The sequence below is a fragment of the Erinaceus europaeus genome, chromosome 9 (assembly GCF_950295315.1).
Source record: "Erinaceus europaeus chromosome 9, mEriEur2.1, whole genome shotgun sequence".
NCBI classification, from domain to species: Eukaryota; Metazoa; Chordata; class Mammalia; order Eulipotyphla; family Erinaceidae; genus Erinaceus; species Erinaceus europaeus.
The window spans coordinates 9,682,216-9,694,706 of NC_080170.1; the positions used below are offsets into that span (position 1 = coordinate 9,682,216).

General features: G+C 51.9%; 1 protein-coding gene across 1 annotated transcript in view; it reads left to right on the forward strand.

Moving 5' to 3' along the window:
• The first annotated feature begins 225 nt into the window (after positions 1 to 225).
• The window catches only part of CPLX2 (complexin 2), a 70,298-nt gene continuing 58,032 nt past the window's right edge, over positions 226 to 12,491 (forward strand). The window contains exon 1 of the mRNA XM_060197176.1: positions 226 to 514. The gene's annotated coding sequence lies outside the window, so the exon portion shown is untranslated. The remainder of the gene's footprint in view (positions 515 to 12,491) is intronic.

The following is a 12,491-nucleotide window of genomic DNA, read 5'->3' on the forward strand; positions in this document are numbered from 1 at the left end:
ATACTGGAATGAGGTCGTGGAGGCAGTTGGACAAGTAAGTGGACTTTGCAACAGAGCAGAGCTAAAATGTACATGTGGCTACTTTCCACTGACATGGACAGTGAAAGAGAGAGACTTCTAAGGCAAGACCCCGCCCCTTCCCCATCCCTAAGCAACAAGCCCCTGTGTTCCCAAACTTCAGCTTAGAACTGCCTGTTTGGGGGTACTCCCCCTTGTCTCCTGGATTCTCAGACACCTCTGCTGGCGCCCTCTCCCGTCCCAGCCACCAGCCCCCGCCTCCTTTCTCAGGAAGCTCCCAGGGAGCGGGTCTGCCCTTGGGGGAGGCCTCTCGGCTCAGTGCCCTGCAGTTCGGCTGACACTGGGGCGGACCGCAGAGGGGCTGGGTGCCCCTCGCCTGCTCCAGTGATTGCTCCAGTGTTAGCCCAGGCAGGAAGCAGAGCCTCGGCGGACGAGCTCGGCAAGAGCGGGAGGCAGGCGCCCTGGTCGGCCGCGGCGGAGCTGAAGCCTCCAACAGGTTCGTAGAAGCCAGGCGCGCCCGCTCCCTGTTGCTGGGCCGCCGGGCTGGCAGGGGAGATTCGGGGCCGGCCGCAGGCCCCGCCGCGACGCGCTGGAGGAGGCTTCCCCGGCCCTCCTGCCCTTCTTCCCTCTCTGGGTAGCGCTCTTGGCCGCTGGGCTCTTCCGGGGCGAGGCGCGGAGCACCCGGGCTGAGCGGCTTCGGCATCACGGTGAGGACAGCTCCTCCCGGGGTGGCCTGGGCTGAGTCCTGTCCTGGGGCGCTTCTCCAGGTTCAGCACCAGCGCGGTGGGCAGCTCCTCCCCGGTAACCAGGGGCTCCTCTCCGGGTTCAATAGCACCGCCACGAACAGCTCCTTCTGTGTACCCGGAGCTTAGAGCCCCGCTGGCCCCGGAGTCTTCCAGGTTCAGCACCGCAGATGCGGACAGCTCCTGTCGGGTACCCAGGGCTCAAAGCCCTCACCCTGGGAGCCTCTCCATGTTCAGCACCGCAGATGCAGACAGCTCCTCCCCGGGTACCAGAAGCTCAGAGCCCTTAGCCTGGGAGCCTCTTCAAGTTCAGCACTGCCGCGGTGGACAGCTCCTTGCCAGCCAGGAACAAAGCCTGGGGGGCTGGGGCCTCCAGCGCAGCTGGCGGAGTGGGATGGGGGTGTCCAGTGATAGAGTGATTTATTAGTAGGGGGGGGTGAGGGGTTGGCATTCGCCTCTGCACAGCGTCAGAGGTGAGCTGAGGAAGGGGACCCAGCCGCAATCCAGCTTGGGTCTACTGCTGGCCTGCCCGTGCAAATCCTGGTTGGAAAGAGGGTGGGAGGGGAAGGAGTCGGGTACAGAAAGGCCTCTGCCTCCGGATGGGCGGCCAGGGCCTGGGCGAAGAGGAAGGAACGAGTCTCCCCTTCTCCTCTCTGGACCACACCACAGACCTTCCCGCCCCCAAGGCCAAACCACGAGTTTTCTTCCTTCTTTCCGAAAGCAAATGCCCGCAGCTGCCAGCAGCAGTCGCCGGCTCTGGCTGTCCCCGGAACATCCCTAGAAAGTGTGAGGCTGAGTTTCCGTGGGGGGAGGGGGCCGAGAAACCACGGGGAAGCCGCACGATCTGGGCAACCACAGGCTCCCCCTCCCTGTAGCCCAGAGATCCGCCCCCACCTCCAGGATGCAGCCGGGCTGGGAGGGGGTTGGGAAGGGGGTGTCCAGGCAGTAGGCTGTGAGCTTGGCTTGGCTCTGGGAGGTTGCAATGAGTAAGAACAGAGCCTGAAGGAACATGAGAAGCTGGGAGGTTCCCCAACCAGGAAGCTGGTTCAGCAGTAGCTGAAAGCAGTAGCTGAAAGGAAATCAGTAGCAGTAGCTGAAAGGAAATCTGTTCTCTGGCCACTGAAGCTGGGAGGGCCCTCTGGAATCATGTGATTCTCACTGCTGTCTCACCAGGAGACCAGGCCTGGGGCTCTCAGGGGCAGAGGTGAATGGGCCAAGGTCACAGAGCTATTTTCTAGGAGAACTGGGCCTAGTGTCCAGGCTCCCAAAATCCCAGGCCTGTCATAGAAAATCTTTTAAAACCCCAGATGTAGAGAAGAGAGTAGAGTGGTTTTTGTTCTCAATCCAGCTCTGAGCTCTGTTCCTTACAAATGACCTTGGGCAAGTGACCTTTAGAGAAGACAGGTTCCTGGTACCTTCAGATGGTGAGGATTTCAAGAGGTGCCTACATAGTGAGCCCAGGGCAGTACCTGGCATGTAGAAAGTGCTGGGGAGGGAGTTGGGTGGTAGTGCAGCAGGTTAAGCCCATGTGGCGCAAAGCACAGGACCAGTGTAAGGATCCCGGTTCGAGCCCCCGGCTCCCCACCTGTAGGGGAGTCGCTTCACAGGTTGTGAAGCAGGTCTGCAGGTGTCTATCTTTCTCTCCCCCTCTCTGTCTTCCCCTCCTCTCTCCATTTCTCTCTGTCCTATCCAACAATGATGACATCAATAACAACAACAATAACTACAACAACAATTAAAAAAAAAGGGCAACAAAAGGGAAAATAAATAAATATAAAAAATTAAAAAAAAAAAAGAGAAATTGCTGGGGAAGTGGAAGCTACTGCTCTCTCCTGCCGGTCTTGCTTTGGTAAACAAATGGAGACCTGTGCTAAGTACTGACTATGCCCTGGGGAGACATCAAGCCGTGTCCTGGGGAGGATACAGACGGCGAGCAGAAATGAATACAAACAAAGATGAAACCATAATAAGGGGATAAGGAGGTAAATATACAGACTGCAGGGTTTCAACCGCAGGAATGGAGGGAGCTCTAGGGAAGAGTACTTGAGACAGATGGAGCTGTGTGTAAAGACTGTGAGGTGTGAAATAACAACCACCAAGGTGATCTCAGAGCCAGAGGGTCCTCCGGATGGGGACTGTAAGATGAGGACAGAAAGGCTGGAGCCAGTCTCCACAGGGCCTTTTATGATGAGATATTTCAAACATACCTTTTTAAAAATAGGAAAAAATAGTATGGTAACCACACACACACACACACACACACACACACACACACACACACACATCTATCATCCAGCTTCAACAAGAACTTCAATAGTTGGACTGAAAGAAAAAAAAATTTATCTATATCCACACCCACTCTCCTCAGAGAGAAAGAGGGCAAGAATCTTATTTTGAAACAAGCCCAAGATATCATAGCACCTCATGCAGAATCCTAACATCAATAACAGATTCGGTCATTCAATCGTTCCTCCACCTTAGATGCTGTGAATTTAAATCGTGACTTGCTCCAGTGTCTTCTTAAGATTTTTGTCCTTAGCAGAAAGTTTTGAGAGATGCCACATGCTGACAATGAGTCATGAAAGTAAAGAATGAACTGTGTTTCAGGCAAAAAAAAAGGGGGGCGGAGGGAGAGGAGTTATCTGCACTCTCCAGGTTTTATGAAGTCAAAAATGACAGGTCCTCCCACCTCCACAGTGACCACAGATAGGGGACTTCTGCACAGCTGACCAAAAGACAAATGGGATCCCCTAAGGGAATAAAGGAAACAAGTGAGAGTGTACAAGGAGGGGCAGCTTACAGTCACCAACATCACCAACCTAGAAATTTTCAAGTTCAACAGTCTCATATTACAGATAAAAAAAAAGGGGGGGGAGTCAGGCAATAGCGCAGCGGGTTAAGCGCAGGTGGCGCAAAGCGCAAGGACTGATGTAAGGATCCCAGTTTGAGCCTCCGGCTCTCCACCTGCAGAGGAGTCACTTGACAGGCAGTGAAGCAGGACTGCAGGTGTCTATCTTTCTCTCCTCTCTGTGTTCCCCTCCTCTCTCCTTTTCTCTCTGTCTTATCCAACAACGACAACATCAATAACAACAACAATAGCTACAACAATAATAATTTTAAAAAGGCAAGGACCAGAGATGGGGGGGAAGGGATTTGCCTCCAAGATCCACAGTGTTGAGACCAGAGTAAAGACCTTAATTCTTTTCAGTTTACCACTTTCCCTGGAAGATTTGACTCTGGCATTTCTGGTCTCTCAGTCTCTAAATCTGAGACATCACAACCTCCTCCCCACCCCAGCTCAAAGGGACTGGGAGGGAAAAGGGGGTGTGGGGGCAAGAAATGACTTTCCTGGTTCTCAAGAGGATAGAACTGGAAGGTAGCTGGTCTCTGAAGTGCCCTGCTCACTTGCCTTTAGAAGAAAGTTGGTGATAGTCCCTATGTTCTGACCAGCCTCTGAGTTCTTATTAGCAGAGGACTCAGCAACCCAAACCTCACCCCTGTGAGCTGTTGCCCCTCCTGCTTGGTTGACACAGATGTTAAGCCTCTCTTTTCCCATCTGCCCTGAATCTGGCTCCACATTCCTCTCGGTACCGTTCACCACTCCTTTGAGATGTCAGATGAGCAGTGTTTGGTCCAGCTCCTGGCAGGACTTGAGAGTTTTTGTGCTTTTCTGAAGGAGCATGAAGTCTGTCCCCTGCTGCTGATGATGTGTGACAGCTATGGCAGGTGTTCATGCTCTGATCAGGCCCTGTGCATTTCACAAGCCAACACATTCACTTTTTTTTTAGAGGTGCCCCTGGCTATCAGGTGGGGTAGGCAGCCTGTCTTCAGTGGAGGCGTGGAAATCCATGTGAGGAGTTCTAAGCACCTCCAGTGAAGGGAAGTCAGCAGAAAACAGACCACGACATTGTTTTCCTTCTGAGAGCAGGGTGGCAGGCAAGGCATAGGGAAGTGATAGCAGTGGCAGATTTCAGCTTGGGGAATTAGCCCAGATTTTAGCTAGAGAGAAGACCAGTAAGAGACACACTTCCAAAGTCTGGATCTAGTTGAATGGTAATGAGTAGGGAAGGGTCCCACAGGATTTCTCTTCCTCTGAGGCTTCTTGGGTAGTTAGTCCAGGTCAGATACTGTTTTATGTGCTGAACAAGACACCCTGCTCTCCTGGGGCTCACAGAATAGCACCAGACACAGTCGCTAAGGGCAGTTAAAAAGTAAATATGGGGGAGTCAGGCGGTAGTGCAGCGGGTTAAGCGCAGGTGGTGCAAAGCGCAAGGACCGGCATAAGGATCCCGGTTCAAGCCCCCGGCTCCCCACCTGCAGGGGGGTTGCTTCACAGGTAGTGAAGCAGGTCTGCAGGTGTCTATCTTTCTCTCCCCCTCTCTGACTTCCCATCCTCTCTCCATTTCTCTCTGTCCTATCCAACAACGATGACAACAATAATAACTACAACAGTAAAACAATATGGCAACAAAAGAGAATAAAATAAATATTTTAAAAAAATAAATATGGAAACAGTTCAGCATGAACTCAGAAAGAAAGGACAGTCTGTTTGAAATGGTGACTTGACATGGGAGCCCCCAAAATAAGAGGTCAGTCATGTGAGGATGGAGGGATAAACATTTCAGACAGCAGGAATCACTCAGGCAGAGATCCTAATGTGAGCCTGGAGAGATCAGATCCAGGTGATAGGAGCAGAGGGAGTGACAGGGAAAGTGACCAGCAGCAGAGGAGGAGGAGGAAGGGGGCAGGGCCCAGAGCATGAAGATGAGGAGAATCATTGCATTAACTTAAGAAGTCTCTCCAAGGAACAGAATGAGTGAACATTTGTGAAGTTCTTAGGGCCTGGCATTTAGAAAGTGACATGGAGGGCAGGGGACATGACATAGTGGATCTACAGAAGACTTTCATGCCTGAGCCTCTGAGGTCCCAGGTTCAATACCCAGCACCACCATCAGCCAGAGCTGAGCAATGCTCTGGTCTCTCCACCTCTATCTATCCCTATCTCTACCTCTCTGTCTTTCTGTATCTCTCTCATTAAGCAAAGACACGTATATATTTTATATAATATATATAATTTTTATGACAAAAGAGAGTGACGTGAAGGCAGGGGTGAAATCAAAGTAGAGTGAAATGGTTCAGGGGAGCAGAAAGGACTGCAGAAGGAATGGTAGCCTAGGGCCCCCTCGAGGGGTCTCTAAGATCAGTGAGAGGGCCAGCAAAATAGCTCGCCTGGATAGTGTGCCCACCTGCCATGCATAGAGCCCAGGTTTGAGTCCAGCCTCTGCCACATCATAGGAAGCTTTGGTGGGGTCTTTTTTTTCTGTTTTTATGAAAGAGAGGGAGAGAGACCAGAGTACTGCTCAGTTTGATTTATGGTGGTGTGGGGAACTGAACCTAGGACTTAGGAGCCTCAGACATGAATGTCTTTTCCTTTTTTCTTTCTTTTCATTCATTCATTCTTTCTTTCTTTCTTTTACTTTTTTTTTTGTTGTTGTTTTTTGTTTGTTTCCTCCAGGGTTAGTGCTGGGGTTCTACGCCAGAACCACAAATCCATTGCTCCTAGCAGCCACTATTTTCCTTTTTTTTTAATTGGATAGTACAGACATTGAGAGAAGAAGGGGAGATAGGGAGAGAGAGAGAGAGAGAGAGAGACCTGCAGAACTGCTCATGAAGCATCCCCCCTGCAGGTGGGGAGCAGGGACTCGAACCCTGATCCTTGCTCATGTCCTTGTGCTTAGTACTAGGTGCACTTAACTGCCTGTGCCCCAGCCCAACTCTGAAAGTCTTTTTCTTCAGAACCATTATGCTGTCTCCCCTACCCCTGTGAGATCTTTCTCTGTATCTCTCTCCCTCTGTAAGCAAAGAAGGACCATAAGCTTTTAATCCAGAGGCTTAGGTGTTGAGAATAGCTACAAACCAAAGCCCCAGAGAGAGACAGTGTACAACCCAGAGTCATGCAGTCAGGTCCTCACAGGACACTGGGCCAGTCTTGGACAGGAGTGAGGACAGAAAGCCTTGCTCCCTGCCTGCACCCTTGCGTTCAGGGGTGCCTGGCATTAAAGCGGTTGATGTCTGTAGCGTGTGTTGCTGACTCAGTGCCCCAACAGGGCAGGACAAGTAGAGGCCTCGAAGCCTTGAGAAGCTCAGTTTGCTTTGAACAGTGGAGGAAACTCTCAGGGAAGACCACCGAGCTACTAGAGGGCTTCACTTGGGGACCTCAGCCTCTAAGCCTGAGCTTCCCCGAGGCAACAAAAGACACTGTACCCACACTCCGCACTCCCACAGCCACCCCACAAGGGGGAGGAGGTCTGCAGAAGTCAATCTCGCTCAAGTCCATGTTGATTGCCAGCACCGGGGAGGGGGGGGGCAGGAGAAGGCATCTATCTCTCCCTTTGCAAGATGAAACCATTAGCATTCCCATTCCTGGCTCCACGAGAAGCTGTGACAGCCAGGCAAGCAGCGGGGTCTCCAAGTTCAAACAGCAGACAGCAGGAGACTTTGAGTCAGCTCTGGGTCCTGAACTGCCCTGCTCTGGGGACAGGGAGTGGGGCGAGAGGCTGCCTAGACTTGGCAAGAATCCCAGGCTGGCACCTCCTGGCTGGTGATCTGGAGTGAGTCTCTGCACAGTGTAGTCTACAGAATGGGGGTGACAGAGCCCCCTGGGCCGCTGTCAGTTCTGACAAGAGCTCTGGGTTCAGACCTAAACCCCCCTCGACCAGCCCTCCACCCCCAAACACACATGGCTCTGGAGCTCTAGAGAAATAGCTCACTGCTTCATACTCTCAGACCGGCTCTGCTGGGCCCAGACTGTTTTAAGAGATAATGGAGCCAATGACAGGGCGCAGACCCTGGTGAGCTCACGTTCCAGTGGAGGGAATGCCTGAGTTAGAGAGTGAAAATCAGTTTGCAGAAGCCTGCAAGTGCAGAAGGGAGGAGAAAGACCTGTGTGATGGGCTGGGGGTTGCTGATGGAAGGAAGTCTCCAGACCAAAGAAAAGTCTCTGTCACCTAAATGGGGAGAAGCAGCAGGCTGGGGGACGCATATCCAGGCAGAAAGTACAAAGGCCCTGGAGGAGGATGAACTGGATGAGATCTAGGCACAGCAGCCAAGATGAAGGGGCAAGGCAGGGCTGGGGGGAGGGGGGCAGCAGATAACAGGGCAGAGGGGCCAGACAGTGGTGCACCTGGCTGAATGTACCTGTTGTCATGAGCAAGGACCAGGGTTTGAGCCCCAGATCCCCATCTGCTGGGAAAACATTTCACAAACAGTGAAGCATGTCTGTAGGAGTCTACCTTTCTCTCTACCTCTCTACCTCCCTACCCCTCTCAATTTCTCTCCATCCTATGCAATAAAATAGAAACAAAGAAAAAGAATAAAGGAAAAATGGCCACTGGGAGCAGTAGATTCAAAGTGCTGGCACCAAGCCCAAGCAATAACCCTGGTGGCAAAAAAAAATAATAATAAATTAAAAGAGAGGACAGAGAGACAGCCATAGACTGGGCAGGGCTTCTGTGCCTGTACCAGGCAGAAAGACAGCATGGCTGTGGCTGTGTCACCCTCCAGGTGGGTGCATGGCAGTGGCCCAGGGTCTCCTGCCTCTGCTGTCTAACATCAGCTAAAGGACAAGCAAGGAGCACGTCCCCTCCTGAGAGAGAAAGCCACCACCCTCTGGTGGCCAAGTGGACACTGCAGCAGCCTGAGGCCTCAGGCTGGAGTGAGGCACCAGCCTCTGGTGACCAACAGAAAGGGTGCTGAGTCTTCGAGATAAAGAGCATTTTGTATGTTTTGTTTACTTTTGTTTTTGATTTTGTCTTGTTTTGTTTTTCAGAGCTGGGGCCAAGGGCATAAGTGATTTCAACACTCCAGGCTCTAGCTTCTCACTCAGCTGGAGTGAAAGAAATACACACGTTGAGTGAGAGACCACAGCAGTGGACTTCCTCTGATCTTCTGTGGTGCCGGGGCTCGAACCTGGGTTGCCTGTGTGATAATTCAGACCCCCTACCCACTGAGCTATCTCTCCAGCTCTGTGATTTTTTTTTTTAAGTAACACTAGGGAAGGGAGATAGCACGGTGGTTCTGCAAGAAGGCTTTCATGCCTGAGGCTCTGAGGCCCTAGGTTCAGTCCCCCACACCACCATAAGCCAAAGATAAGCAGTGTTCTAATGAAGAAGAAAAATCAATAAATCAATCAATCATTCTTGAAAAACTTACTTTTATAAAGATTAATGCAGGGAGTCGGGCGGTAGTGCAGCAGGTTAAGCGCACATGGCACAAAGCGCAAGGACTGGCATAAGGATCCTGGTTCGAGCCCCCGGCTCCCCACCTGCAGGGGGAGTCTCTTCACAAGCGGAGAAGCGGGTCTGCAGGTGTCTGTCTTTCTTTCCCCCTCTCTATCTCCCCCTTCTCTCTCCATTTCTCTCTGTGCTAACAACAACAACATCAATAACAGCAACAATAATAACTACAACAATAAAAAAACAACAAGGGCAACAAAAGGGAAAATTAATACATATAAAAATAAATGTATAAAAAATTTTTTAAAAGATTCATAAAAGATTAATGCAAAAGGACTGGGCAGTGGTGTGCTCAGTTGAGTGCACACTTTACCATACATGAGGACCAGGGTTCAAGGCCCTGGTCCCCTCCTGCAGGGGGGATGTTCATGAGTAGTGAAGCAGGTCTGCAGGTGTCCGTCTTTCTCTCTCCCTCTCTCTATCCCCCTTCCCTCTCAATTTATCTCTGTCTTATCTAATAAAGAGAGAGAAATAGGATTAATGCGGACAGGGTGCTCACTCAGCCAGATGAGGTCCTAGGTCTGAGTCCTGGTGACCATGGAGAGAGAGAGGGTAGCATCAAGAGATCTGCAGCTGGTGAAACTGGTGTTTTTCCCTCTCTCTTGTCTCTGTCTGTTTCTCTCTCAGACAATAGGATAAAACGGGGGAGGGGGGCAGGGAGGAGCTGGTGAGTCCGCTCAATGGTGTCAGGCATGCCTGAGGCCACTGCCTCTCTCCCTGGCACCATATAAGAACAGTTAATGCAAAAAAGTAAGACCCCCCTGGGGAGTCTGGCGGTAGCGCAGCAGGTTAAGCGCAGGTGGTGCAAAGCCCAAAGACCAACGTAAGGATGCCGGTTCGAGCCCCTGGCTCCCCACCTGCAGGGGAGTCACTTCACAGGTGGTGAAGCAGGTCTGCAGGTGTCTATCTTTCTCTCCCCCTCTCTGTCTTCCCCTCCACTCTCCATTTCTCTCTGTCCTATCCAACAATGACGACATCAACAACAATAACTACAACAATAAAACAACAAGGGCAACAAAAGGGAATAAAAAAATAAATTTAAAAAAAAGAATGAAAGTGGTCTGGGAGGTGGCATAATGGTAAAGCTTTGGACTCTCAAGCATGAGGTCCTGAGTTCGATCCCCAGCAGCACATGTGCCAAAGTGATGTCTGGTTCTTTCTCTCTCCTCCTTTCTCATAAATAAATAAAATCTTTTTAAAAAAAGAAGGAAAAATATATTTTAAAAAATTCTGGGGGTCAGGCAGTAGAGCAGCAGATTAAGCACATGGTGCAAAGCCCAAGGACCTGCGGAAGGATCCCGGTTTGAGCCCCCAGTTCCCCACCTGTAAGGGAGTCGCTTCATAGGCGGTGAAGCAGGTCTGCAGGTGTCTGTCTTTCTCTCCCCCTCTCTGTCTTCCCCTCCTCTCTCCATTTCTCTTTCTCTCAGTCCTATCCAACAACAAACAACATCAACAATAACAATAATAACCACAACAAGGCTACAACAACAAGGGCAACAAAAACGGGGGGGGAATGAGGCCCCAAAAAAAAACCTAAAAAAAAAAAAGTAAGACCCCTTGGTGAACAGAACATTTTCCCAATTTCCAAATGAATGCAGGATCCAAAAACGAGGGTGACGGCGAGACCACACTTGGAGGCTCTCTTCCTGCCCCTGATGTTCCCTCTCCCATGAGGACAGTCCCAGGTCTCCATCCCATGGGGAGCCAGCACCCAGAGCCCTTCAGCTCAGGACGGAGGGGAAGTGGAAGCCAGTTTCCAGCCAGGGCCTCAGACTGTGCCCTGCCAGCCTGGGCAGTAGGCTCAGAGGCCCAAGAAGGGAGCACACAGATAGGTACTGACTGACGCTTGGGCTTCTCACAGCCTGGAGCTCCTCAGACAAGCAGAAGTCCAACTGCAGCCCGGACCCCCATCCCCACCCTCAGACCTGAATCTGTGCCCTAACAAGACTCCCGTTGGCAAGAATACAAAAGTGGAGAAGATGAATCATTCCTGGGATGCAGAAAGTGTTCCATCAGTAATGGCACCTCCCCCACCCTCCACCCTCCGCCATCCTCCCAAAACATAAGTTCAATCCGGATTTCAGCCAAGAGGGAAAACCTGAGATGGACAGAAAGCCCATGGTGGCCAACTTCATCAGATCTTAAACGCTCACATTCTGGAGCCAGAGACCTTGGCAGGACTCTGTGCACGGCCATCTCAGTGGTGGCAGCAATGAGAGTCATGCCAGCAAGTGCCGTCAGAAGTAGCACTCAGTAAGTGCTCAACAGATGCTTCTTGGTGCTGTTAGCCATTATGGGGGTGAGAGGGGGCTCTTCTGACTCTGGCACTCAGATCACAGAAACTTCATTGGCAGAGAGAAACAGAATCAAGGCTAGGAGAGGTGGGCAGGCTCCTCAAAGCAGACCAGAACTGAGTCCCTGGGGTCCTGGCACTGCCAACAGTGGAATCTCACAGTCTTGGGTTCTGGGTGTCAGAAATACACTCCCCCGTTCCATGACAGGAGGAGACACTGAGACCATGAAGGGAGGGAAAGGACTTGTCCAGGGTCACTTGGTCAGTCCTGGGGTGACTCCTCAGTGGGTCCAGGGCTCAGCTGCTTCCCTGCCGCTGCACCACACACACACCCCTGCCAGCAGAGGGCACAGAAGCTGAGTTGCCAAGGTGAGAGCAGGGAGGTTGCTAGGACACAGCTTGAGAGCTGTGGGTGATGAAGGAGCCCTGAGGCTGAGGCTGGGGTTGGGGTGCAGCACAGGGCCTGCCACTGTGATCTGGGAGTGCTGGGGGAGAAGCCCCAGTTCATGGGGAGGCTCTCTCCATCAAGGTCACACCCAAATGCCAGCTCCTCCCTTCTCAGCCTGGGTTCCCCACTGTCTCTTTCATTGTCATCCCTACCCCCACTCTGATTCTAGAAGGTTCTCTCCAGGGAACTGCAGGCCCAGGGCAAAACCCCGTGCTATGCTCCACTCAAACCCTCATATACAGCTCCCGCTTCCCAGCCCCACAGACCCTAACTGAGTGGGAGTAGACCTAACGCACCCCCAAGCGTGGCTCAGACAGCCAACAGGCTATTTTCTGTGTCCACTTCCTGTCAGGCCTTGTGCAAGCTCTGGAGCCCGTCTTGAGTGACCCCACCCTTGGCTCTCAGGGATGCCTGGGGCCTGCATGGAGGAAGGCCAGCTGGTGACTACGCTCTGAAGTGTGAGGGTGTAGGCTTCCTATCAGCTGCAATGAGGATTTGGATCACCCCTGAGACCTGAAGGTGGAAGTTGGGGAGATAGTGCAGGACTTGCAAACAAGAAGTCCCAGGTTCAAACCCCAGCACCACCAACAGATAGGGTTGAGTCATGTTCTAGTTAAAAAAAGGCGGGGGGAGTCCGGCGGTAGTGGAGCGGGTTAAGCACACGTGGTGCAAAGTGCAAAGACTGCCGTAAGGAT